This window comes from Phodopus roborovskii, unplaced genomic scaffold (assembly GCF_943737965.1).
Source record: "Phodopus roborovskii unplaced genomic scaffold, PHOROB, whole genome shotgun sequence".
NCBI classification, from domain to species: Eukaryota; Metazoa; Chordata; class Mammalia; order Rodentia; family Cricetidae; genus Phodopus; species Phodopus roborovskii.
Genome location: NW_026126413.1, coordinates 9133672 through 9145975, shown reverse-complemented (window position 1 = coordinate 9145975; position 12304 = coordinate 9133672). Strand labels below are relative to the sequence as shown.

Below are 12304 nucleotides of genomic sequence, written 5' to 3'. Positions count from 1 at the left end.
AGCCCGAAGATTGAGGTAGGGGAATGATCAGCTTACTTCTGCCTACTGATTTACGGAAAGCCAAGTCAAAATTAACCAGTTCCGGCCCAGAAATCGACCACAAACCTTCCCTCCCTGAACATTGGCCTCTGGCAATCAACAATTTCCTTGTGTCTTGCGGGACCCGGACCAAGGGGCAGCCAAGTGCGCAAGGCACAGTCACACCCGGTGACTAATTCAGCACTGTCGCCTTTCTCTTTTCCTTGGCAACAAACTGAGCCCTGATTTCTCCAAAAGTACCTGCCACTTGGTGGTAGGAGCCATTCCTACCAACGCACCCCCTTCCCGGGACCCGCATCTCAGCGGCGCCTCCGCATCACACCCGGAGCTCGCCCAGTCTTGCACAGCGCCCTCCTCCCCCGCGCGCCGTAACCCCCTCCCTGCGCATCGCTTGTACTCTCGCCACGCCGCCGCCCGCCACTGCAGCACCAAGGGGCGGAGGAGGCGGAGGAGGACCGCAGCGTGGCAGCCCCGAGCCACTTTCCCGCCCCTCCTCTCGCCGCCCACTAGCTCAAAGGAGTCACCACTGCGCGCGCTGCAGGAGAGAGTGGCAGAACGAGTCAGCCCCGGGCAGCAAGCGGAGGGGTGCCCGCTCGGCGACCGCTGCAGTGCAGACACCACTCAGGGCAGGGGGTCCCCGGCGGCTGGAACGGTGAGTAAGGAGTGCCCGGCAATTTTGGCGAGAGGTCTCTCTCTGGTAGATTCCTCTTTTGAGCCGGGAGACTGAGCGTTGCAGCCAGGGAACTTTTTTCAGCCTCGGAGAAGCGCAACTAGCTCAACTTTGCCGGCCCTGGGCCCGGGAAAGCGGCTGCAGGTGTGGAAGACGTTCGGCAGGTCGCCTGTGTTGGGATGGAAAGGGGGGCAATCTCATGCAGGCAGTGGAATGACACCGGGTTCACTGGACTGGGCCAAGTCAAAGGCGCGCTATGCCCAGGACTCCGGGGCAGGTGGGTGGGCAGCAGCAGGCGTTCAGGGCTGCCCCTGAAGGCATTTCCAGGCTTCTTTACTTGGGTGGGGGGCAGGAGAGAATATTCAAATCAGGCAGCTGGGAGCGCCCGCCATCACTGCATCCGGCTCAACTTTTCTGCGGGGATCCCTCTGCAGATGTGCTGGTGGTGGAAAAGCATGGGGAGCCTCAGTCAACTCTATGAGAGGCTAACAGAAACCCCGTGAATTTTCAAAGCCTTCCACAAAATGCCCCTCTCCTCAAACCCGCGAGTAGCTTCTGTGTGTCCGCATCAAAAGGCTGAGACCCGAGAAGCGGGCGGGCTGTGGCCCTTTGTAAGAATCCACACTTCTCTTACAGGGCACCCCCATTCAGCAAAATCCTATCGAGCTTCCACTTTGCGCCTGGTGCAGCGAAGCGCATCTAAGAGTGCGGGGTTCTAGGGAGAGAGACCTACCCCAGTAAAAGTGATGAGATGGTGGTGGTGGTGGTGGTGGTGGTGGTGGTGGTGGTGGTGGTGGTGGTGGTGGTGGTGGTGGTGGTGACAGCAACTACTACTACCGAGGTCTCTATTTAAGGCCAAAAGGAAATGGGGTGACAGCCCACCATCTTCTCTAGGTGGACTTTTCTCCTCCTAACTGGCTCTAGAATTGGAGTACTTTCTCCCTCGTGGCTGGGACTCCTCTGATCCGCCCGGGAAGATTATAGAATACAGGAATGAACTTGACTGGGGTAGCCAGCACCCCACAGCAGATGCAAGGAACATCTCTGTGGGCGTGCGGGAACCTCAGGCGCCACGCGCGGGGGCGGAGAGGGAGGAGCTGAGTCACCAGCTCTGGAGGTACCGCCTGGACCACGAGAGCGGGGGTGGGGGGCGCTCGCGTCACCCTCTACGTGTGGGCGTGATGTCAATGCTGCCCCGCGATGGGGCGGGCGCGGCGGGAGGGAGGGCTAGGAGACCCAGTCTGTCTGGGAGCGCGCGCGCGTGTGTGCGTCAAAGGCTCCCAAGTGATGGATGCCCCGCGGCACGCCCTCAGCAGACAGCAGCAGACTGGGGGCACTGGGGTGGGAGGATAGACTGCGGCAGGGAAAGCCAGGCAGGACAGAGCTGCTGCAAGGCTAAGGGCTCCGCAGTGCGCCACAGTGGCAGCATTGGGAAAGGCGTTGGCCATCAGGGCTCTCCTGGGTACCCAGTGATAAGGTGTCAAAAAAGTCTCTTGAGGGATGCCCTGTGTTCCTTTCTCCCGCTGGACTCCCTTCTTTCCTACTTAGAGGATTGACCACGGAAATTTTTATTTTAACCCTTTCCAGTCTAGTTCTTGTCCTTAGCTTGAGTGAGAGACAGTATTCTTAGAGTCTATTCATTTTACCTTAGAGCGCTTCGAAAGACCTAGTGCTCACTGCAAGTTTTCAAGCGAAAGCTTTCATGGGTGGCTGAGCTCACCAGGTTCTCCAACGCCAATACATTCCTTGGGGCTTTAGGCAGAGCTCTGTGTCTAAGTGGGATTTGAGTATGGCTCAGAAAACAACTTAGCGTTTGTTTTTTTTTTTTTTTTTTTTTTTGTTTTTTGTTGTTTTTTTTTTTTTGCCATAAAATGTGTATTAAAATCACTGCCTATCTTGCGTTTCCTGGTGAAAAATTAAAAGTCCAATCTACCTTTTTTTCTGTTTTTTTTTTTTTTTCCAAATCACATTTTGTGAAGCCAATAGCAAAGCCTTGATTGAATGAGCCCACATCTGTAGTGTGAGACAAGAGGTATAACGGGGATGTCTGGCCAGCAAGGAAGAAAAGGGAGAGGGAGGGGAAGAAAAGTAGTCATCAAGAAACCGAGACAAAGAAAGAAACAAACAAACCCTAGGCAAAGATCTGACTTGCCATGTTTCCAGAGATGATGGTGACCTGCGGCCATCCATCCTCCACAGCAGAGAATGATGAAGAACAGTCCCTGGCAGGCCTCCTTTCTCCAGAGCCGTGTTCAGACAGCCTTGGAAGCACAAACTATGTATGAGCACAAGATAGGAAATGAAACCCTTTCTGGAAGAAGGAAAAGTTTTCTTAAAAAGAAAAGTTCTGGAGCCTTCCTCTCCCAGCATTGTTTCCTTAATGAAATTTGGTGTTCAGTGCCAACACACGCAGACAATGGGCTTTTTCTTAACATTAAACTAAAAGCCAATGCCATTAGCTGCTGCCTGGAGAAGGCGGGAGGGGAAGGAAGGGTCCGAGGACATCTGGCTGCTGTGGGTGATGTTGTGGAGAAATACTTGTACTTGTCATGGCTCTGTGGCAGGGGAAGTCTCTTCTCTGGCCTGACAAATAGATTCACCTGAGAGCTTTTCGGTAACAATTGTGCTTATTCTGTTAAGTTCCTTAACTGTGGATGATGCTTCAAAGGGCAAGATGCAGTTCCCAGCCTCAGGAAGATTACCAGGAAGATGTCATAAAGTGTTGTAGGTCACATGGTCACCAAGCAAACATCTTCTCATGCTTAGGAATGTGAGCTCTTATTCTGAATAAATTTGTTGATGAGATTTTTTTTTTAATGGACACATTCGATTTGTCAATGTGTTGCCTTGGCCAGCTCACTCTTGCTGTTCATCTTACCAAGCCTAATGGTGGATGGTGAAAATGACAATGCTCTTCAGACTCTACAGTGGCATTAGGGGAGAAGCTACAATCCACCATGTGTTGTCCTGGTTCCTGGTGGTTGGATCTGTTTAAACACATCCTTTAGTTCAAGTCTGTTTGCTAGCATATGAGAGGCAGGTCTGTCCCGTCCTCCCTCCCTCCCTCCCTCCCTCCCTCCCTCCTTCCCTCCCTCCCTCCCTCCTTCCCTCCCTTCCTCCCTCTCTCCCCAGATATATACAGTTTTCATATATCACTACATTGTCTTCCTATTTTCTTTGCTTTTTAAAACTCTCTTTGCAATTGAAAATCCAATGTAAAATTTTGAAGTGGATTGAGGGGCTTTCTTGAGACAGCTAAAGATAACAGCAGGGTGAGGTTACCATGTTAACTCTTGATAGACATATCTTAATAGTATAAGAAGATACCCCCTTTTTTTTTTAATCACAAACACTCCCTCCCTTGTGAGGGCCAGTTAGTAATCACTACACAGCATGGCAGATTACCCTGTTGAGCCAGTAGAAGAACAGGAAGTAAATAAATAGATTGAGTGAATTGGGTATTTTGACCTTAAAATCTTTCATGCTAGGAAATTGAAAAACATATGGTGAGTTATACTTTAAACTTTAATCTTGTTTACGTGTAGACTATAAGATGTTTTTATTAGCTCGTTGAATTTTACATGGAGCTCTGTTTTTTTTAGAGCAAGTGGTCCATTCCATTCTGTGTTATGCTCTTTAGAGTATGTGTAGCCTAATTTCTAATGAAGCCATTTTCAAAGCTTTGATTTTTGCAACATTTTGTTAAAATGGGATAAATATTTTACTTTTTTTTAGCTTGTGAAATCCTACTTTATATGGTACCATGTGGGGTTTCCCCCAGTTTTAAAATCTGTGGTGAAATACGTAAATGTCGTATTGTTACCATCTCAGAGTTGAAGTCCAGTGACGTTAAGCGTGTCTCTGCTGATATGCCACCATCAGCACCAGCATCCAGAAATTCTCGTTCACCTCCGAGAACTCGAACCTGCACCTCTTGAATGAAAACCCTCATTCTGTTCCCTCTATGCCACCTTTGGTCTCTAAGGAGCTCATAGAAGGGGGACCTGCATCACTTGCCTTTTTGAGGTTGCCTTATCTCTCTTGGCATAATTTCCAGAAGTGTCCTCCATGTTTTAACATGTATTAGAATTTTCCCCCTTACTAAGGCTGAATGATATGCCACTGTGCACATAGATCAGGTTCTGCTGGTTATTTACCTATGGGCACTCGGGGTACTTTTATATTTTAACTATTAATAGTTCTGATCCCCTAACTTGGTATATAAATGTCCTAAGACTGCACTTTCAATTCTTTGTAGCATATATCCAGAAATAGAACTGCTGTATCATGTGTTCCTTATATTTTTATTTTTTGAGAAACTGGTATCCTTTTTCTTCCACAGTGATTATATCATTTACAATTCCCTCTAAAACAGTGGTTCTCAGCCTTCCTAATGCTGTGGCCCTTTAATACAGTTCTTCATGTTGTGGTGACCCCCAACCATAGGGTTATTTCTATTGCTACTATATGACTGCAATGTTTCTATGAATTGTAATGCGAATATCTGTGTTTTCTGATGGTCTTGGGTGACTCCTGTAAAGGGTCATCACCTCCCCCGCCAGGGGGTGATGACCCACAGCTTGAGAACTGTTGCTCTACAATAAACAAGAATACCCATTACTTCTCTCTATAACCAGTATTTCTATTTTCTTGTTTTATTTTTTGTGCATAAGTGTATGCACATGGAGGCCAGAGGTTGGGGTTGGCTGTCTTTTCAGTTACGCTATCTACGCCTTATTTTGGGGACAGATCGCTCACTAACCCTGGAGCTCACTGTTTGAGCTAGATTGGCCAGAGAGCTCCATATGTCTTGCTGTCACCACCCACCCAGTTCTGGCATTACCTGTCCATGCTGCTGCACCCAGATTTGTATGTGGGTTTAAAGCCCATGATCAAGGAGCCATCACACTCAGAGCACACTGATGTCCCGTTTGTCGCAGGCGAAGGGACAAAGCAGCTCCTGTGCACTTCTTTTTATAGGACACTAAATCCCACTCATTATAGCAGTACTCTCATGTGTCTGTCAGGGCCCTGATGGCGGGAATTGTTAATACTATCCTTCTGGAAATCAAGTTCCAGATATAAACTGGGGGACAGAAGCATCTGACCACAACAGGTGCATTTATACGAAAGTATTGTTTGTTGTTTACGTAAAGTTATATTGGCATCGTGTATTTTCATTTCCAAATCCAGGCAATCTTGTGTATAAAGCTCATTAATTTCACCACTAAAAAATGAGATGAAAGGGGCAGGGTTAAGGACTTAGTTAAAAACAGTGCTTGATGCGCGTGCATGGGGACCTGAGTTTGGATCCTCCAAAAAGACACAGTGTGGTGATTTGCATGGGTAAACCCAGCACTGGGGAAGCGGAGGCAGGGGGATTCCTTAGTTCATTGGCCAGCCAGCCTACCTGAAGTTGTGAATTTCTGATTCAGTAAGAGATTCTGTGTCAGAAAGTAAGGTGAAAAGTGGTTGGGGGAAGACACATGACACATAGTGTAGACCACTAACACATGCTCTCCCTCACACACATCACACACACACACACACACACACACACACACACCCCTCTCACACAGATACTTCTCTCTCTCTTCTCTCTCACACACATCACACAACACCCACACACACTCCTGTCTCTTTCTCTCTCTCTCACACACTTCTTTCTCACGCACACACACACAGATAATTCTCTCCTCTCTCACACATCACACAACTACAAACACACACTCTCTCCTCTCTCACACACACACTCTCACACACTCTTTCTCACACACACACACTCACACACATCACACACACATACACACACTTTCTCTCCTCTCTCACACACACACTCTCACACACTCTCTCTTTCTCACACACACTCACACACATCACACACACATACACACACTTTCTCTCCTCTCTCTCACACACACTCTCACACACTCTCTTTCTCACACACACACACACACTCACACACATCACACACACATACACACACTTTCTCTCCTCTCTCACACACACACTCTCATACACACTCTCTCTTTCTCTCACACACACACTCACACACATCACACACACATACACACACTTTCTCTCCTCTCTCACACACACACTCTCACACACTCTCTTTCTCACACACACACACACTCACACATATCACACACACATACACACACTTTCTCTCCTCTCTCACACACACACTCTCATACACACTCTCTCTTTCTCTCACACACACACTCACACACATCACACACACATACACACACTCTCTCTCACACACACATACACACTCTCACACACACTCTCTCCTCTCTCTTACACACACATCTCACACACAGAGACACACATTCTCTCTATCACACACACAACACACACTCTCACACAGAGAGAGGGAGAAGAAAGAAATAAGTATTTGAATACCAGTTTCTTTTCACTAAACTTTAAGAAGTTGAAGACAAGATTAAGGAGAGGCCATTGCCTTGTTTTGTACACTGAGTTCAAGAAATACTGCCAAATGATTAAAATATGACAGGGGAGAAAAATAGTCTAACCATGGCCAGTTTCTTAACCTTGCTGATTGTTCCTTCTTTCTGCTCTGAGATGATTTTTAGTTTTGAGGGTTGTATATATGAAATGCCACTGGCATGCTATTCATAGGCAGGTTCTGCAATTTTAAAGACGGCATTTCTACTCTGCATGCCAACTTTTAAAAAGAAGCCCTCCTTTTTTTCTCACATAACATTTGTAAAAAGGAAGAGCATTCCTTTTTAATGAATGACTCTCCTTCCCTCTTCATTACAATCGACCTCCCAGAAGCAACCGTATTTCCCGAGATTCTAAAGGCTTTAGCTGGGTAGTTACAACCACTCTATTCTCAAGGAGAGTCCATTCCTGGAATAGCCACACCCTGGGCCTGTGTCACAAACTATCCACACAGGTACACACACAGCACCTCACATTAGAACTGTCCTCTTACCTCTTGAAACTCTGTGGGCAAAGGGTCCCATGCTTTCTTTGAGTGTGAGCTTCCTAATTATATGATGCATATACAGTATATGTCCACATATACAGCATACATCCATGTATACAGTGTATGTCCATGTACACAGTGTATGTCTGCATATATGACATATGTCCACACATACAGCGTATGTCCACACATACAGCGATATGTCCACACAGCAGACTGTGCTTGTGTATTTAGTTTTTATTCTGATGCAGGCCTCCTATTGCTCAGTGATCTGATGGTTTTCCTCAGACTGAAACATAGCAGCTGACACCTAACTCCAGGGTTCATCCTCTGAACTGTGCCTGCCTTCACCTGGCCTAAGCACCCTGTGTGCCAGAGCCAGACGAGCACTGGGAGCTTGTGAGGTGCTGTCCCAACATCTCCTTAGGAAACTTCAACGGATCTCCCTTCCTTGTCATTGTCCCTGGGACTGGGGAGGAAGTGGGGGTTTGGGCTCCAGGGATACTTTTATAGGGACCCAGTAACATGTTCCTAAGGTTCTGTCATCTCCAGCATTCTGATTTGAACATCTACAATAAATGATGTTGGAGGACTGAAATGACCCTACAGAAAGTATCCAAGTTATTTTGTTCTTTTGCTTTAAATTAGCTGGTGGGGTCGCGTGGCATGAGAGCCTCTGCTGCAGGGAACAGCCAGATACTTCTGCGGTTCGTAGATAGGGTGACCTAGTTTGTCACGTCGAGCTCTGTCTAGCCTCTTTAAACACTTTTTTTTCCCTCTCCATACTGAGAATGGAACCTAGGGCCTCACACCTGCTAGGCAAACACTCAGAATGTCACTGAGCTATATCCCCAATTGCAAAGTTATTCCTTTTAATGGTTCTGAGCATGCCATTCTGCCTGGTTTTCCCCCTCTTCTGAGTGTATGCACTTAGATGTTCTAGTGGCTCTGGCACTCTTCTCTTGAGTTTTCAGCGTATCGCTCCACGCTCTAGTTAATGTGCATTAAACACATTACTGGCTGCACTGCACACTGAAGTAATTTAAGCATAAAGATTACTAACTTTCAGTCTGTTTTAATGTGCAACTTGGGTTTCCTGTTGGCCACAGCAAGGGGAAGGGAAAATGGAGACCTACTGTAATATCCAGAGTCATTCTCTGCTTCTGTTCCAAATTCACCTGTAGAGCATCAGTCCCTTCAAAGACTCCTCACTACTCCTTGTAATCCTCAGCCTTGGCTCCCTGGAGCTCTTGTTCCCTGCTTGCTTCCCTGTAGTCACAATGATGTATTACCTCCCAGCCTTCCTTCACTGCCTAGAATGCCTCAGCCTCTGTGCGGTATTAATAGAACCTGCTGATGCTACTGTGAGCTCTTACTGTCCTTGGGGAGATTAGAGAATGAGTGGGAGCTTGGGGGCTGGTGAGAGGACACTTGAAGGGACACAGTGTTCTGTACTTGCAGTCAATTGTCCCTTCTGATGCATCCCTATTATCTTAGGACTGTAGTTTCCTTTCAGTGGGGAAGAGCTGGTTTCTGGGAGACCACTCTGTCTCCCCCTTCTAGACATGCTCAGAGTTATCAGAAAACTGAGATGAATCATGAGTAGTCAATTATCTGTGGTAGTGAAAATTACAAATAGCATAAATGACCAGGTCAATTGGGTCATCCAAATCATGAAGCACTGTAGAGCCATTGAAATGAATGAGGGGTGGTAATTACTTCGTGTGCATGTTAACATTAAAAATTGACCAAGTTTTGACCAGAAGATTTAAGAGAAACTGAGATAAGTTTAAAAATATAGAAGAATAACGTCCACACTGGCATTTTGGGGGAGTAAGTTGGAAAAGATCTTGTGCAGGATGGAACTTATTTCGCTCTACTTTGAGCTTAAAGTCAGGGGTTGTCCAAGAGACTCTCCCAAGGCATTATAGGCTATTGCCCTTTATTTTCCACACGAGAGGTTAAGTCCCAATTTCTGAAGACACTATGCACATCAGACACAGGACTCATAGGACCTGAGGTAGACACAAATGACCCTCCCTAAAGACTCATGGTGCAGAAGGCTCGATGCAAGCTGCCAAAGGAGGGAAGCAACCAATAGTCCAACCCAGCTATGATGCCTATGAACCACAATGGCCAGTATGGCACAGTAACTCTAAGGGTGAAATAATGCATGGCACTCATACTTTGGTAGTAACCATAGTCTACATAGACTTAAGACCTACCTGCTCAACAAGCGGGAAACCATGCCTACTATCACTAAGTTAGCCAACTACTCAGAATTAGTGAGATCTTGGATCTTGGATGAGAGCTTGCAGCTGCCACTTTACTAAACCAGTGTAATCCCCAATAACTGCATTCTAAATATTTATCCTTAAACCCACAAAAAAGTGTAGGCCTCACCCCTCATCAAGGAAACACCTTTTTGCAACAGTTCGAGACCATTATAGAAAACCATAACAAATCAAGATGTAGAGTTGTGGACAGCACCAGCTGAGCATATTTTTATACTCCTTTTTGTTATCTGTATACTTTCTCGTTTGGTGTCTGATCGGAGCTTTTGATCATTTTTCAATTGAATTTTTTTTCTTATTGTTGAGCTTTCAGAGTTTGTGACTATCTTTGGGTACCAGTCCTGTATTGGTTGTATAGATACTGTTTGTTCTCTCAACTGTCTTTTGCAAAGCTCAAAGCATGGTCTTTAGAATAACAAACAAGCTCCTGCTAAAACCTCAGACTTTGTAAAAGTTCCCAGATAAGTTGTGTGAAATGGTCACAAGCCGTTTTGAAGGAGGTGAGCCTGCACTTGATGGCAGAGGCACAAGTACTGTTTGTGAGGGCTGTGATGTTTGTTTAATGCACCCATTTTCAAATAGTGGAGCTTGTCTGCTGTCTAAGATCATCCAAGCCTCTAAGTTGGAGTATATTCTAAAGAACGAGCCAACTGCTTTAATAAATGCCGTAAGAACACCAGAAAACCGGGAAAGGGACCCTTAAAATGAACATAAAACTACCTTCTCCCGCACTATAAAATGAAATTGGCAACTGCCTTCATTCACAGAGCCTTTTACTTAAGCCATTCTAGGGGAAATGAACAAAACCAAAGAGATTTCCAATATTTTAAAAGAGCCCTTAAGCCTTTCTCTCCAACTTAAATACTTCTAGCCTCTCCTTCCTGTTTGTCAATGCACCAGAAGAAAATTATATTTCTAAACTGTTTAGTATAACTGACTAAAAAGAGTATATTGGAGACTCTCTTGTTCATTCTCTCTAAATATCCAGATCTTTTTCTGACACTCTACTGTCTTGATTATTGTATGTTTTGCAATTAGTCTTGAAGTCAAATAGAAGGTACTCTCTGACTTTGCTGTTTTTAAAAATTATTTTACTTTTTGAGATTATAATGTATTTACATAATTCTCTCCTCACTTTACTCCTTTCAAACTCTCCCATATACCCGTCCATATTCCTTGTCAAATTCATGGCCTCTGGGCTCAGGGAGCATTGCTGAAGATGGAGTAGAAAGACTCTTAAGAGTCGCAGGCTCCAAGAGCTTGTTGTGAGTTGTGGCTCCTAATAATGTCAGAAGCTACACCTGTAAAAGTCTCACCAGCATGGCTGCCCACATCTGAGCTGATCAAGAACAGCAATAGACAAAAGTTTGTTCTTTAATGCTGAATGTTGACATTTGGCTTCCTATATGACTTCAGAACCAGTTTGTTGATGTCTACAGAATAGTTGCTGGTGGATTGACTAGGTCACATTGACTACATAAACTTAGAATTGATACCTGAGACTATTGAATCTTCTCATTTATGGAAATGACTAGTAATATTTTTAAACTCTATTTTCTACTTCTTGTTTTGGTATAAAGAAACATAGTTAAGTCTCCTATTGGTTTTGTCTCTTACAACCTTTATAAATTCATTTATTGGTTCTGATAGGTTCTTCCTAGTAGATTCCTCAATGTTTTATGTACAGTAATAACTACTTATAAATAGAGTTAATTGGCTTTATCTCTTTCAATCTGCATGGTTTTTATTTATTTTATTTTATAGTCTAGGGTCTTCAGTATAATGTTGGCTAGGAATGGAAAAAGAAAATATTGTTTTGTTGCTTTTGATCTTAGGAAAGGGCATTCAATATTCATGTTGATGTGAACCAGTGGGATGTATATTATTTTAGTGCTATCAGAGTTGATAAGCCTTCTTACTTTTCTAAATTGTTGAGACTTTTTAATGAATGTGTGTATAATTTATCATTTTATGCTTCTTTTATTGGTATACCAATATCATTAGAGATATAGACTGCCATGGTTATTAGTTTTTTCTCAGTTAGCTTTGATGTATGGCATTTTCTTCATTGCATTTAAAATATTCAGGTAGATTTTTTATAGAGATTCTAAAAAGTTTGCCAAGTTGAGTGGAATTTTCCAGAGACATTAAAAATGCAAACATTTTTTAGCAACTATTCTTGTTTCATTAGAATTTGAGAACCAGATGTCCATTGTCACACACAAGTCTTTCAAAACTGACCCTTGCTTCTCATTCTCAACTGAATAGAATCCTGACAAATAATCAGAACATTTGTGACCAGGCAGCATTATGGATAGGTCTACTTAATTTTTAAATCTGCTG

At 44.7% G+C, this 12304-nt stretch overlaps 1 protein-coding gene across 1 annotated transcript in view; it reads left to right on the top strand.

The window, feature by feature from the left end:
- The first annotated feature begins 549 nt into the window (after positions 1 to 549).
- Sv2c (synaptic vesicle glycoprotein 2C) overlaps positions 550 to 12304 on the top strand; it is a 155499-nt gene continuing 143744 nt past the window's right edge. Inside the window, exon 1 of the mRNA XM_051183008.1 lies at positions 550 to 691. The gene's annotated coding sequence lies outside the window, so the exon portion shown is untranslated. The remainder of the gene's footprint in view (positions 692 to 12304) is intronic.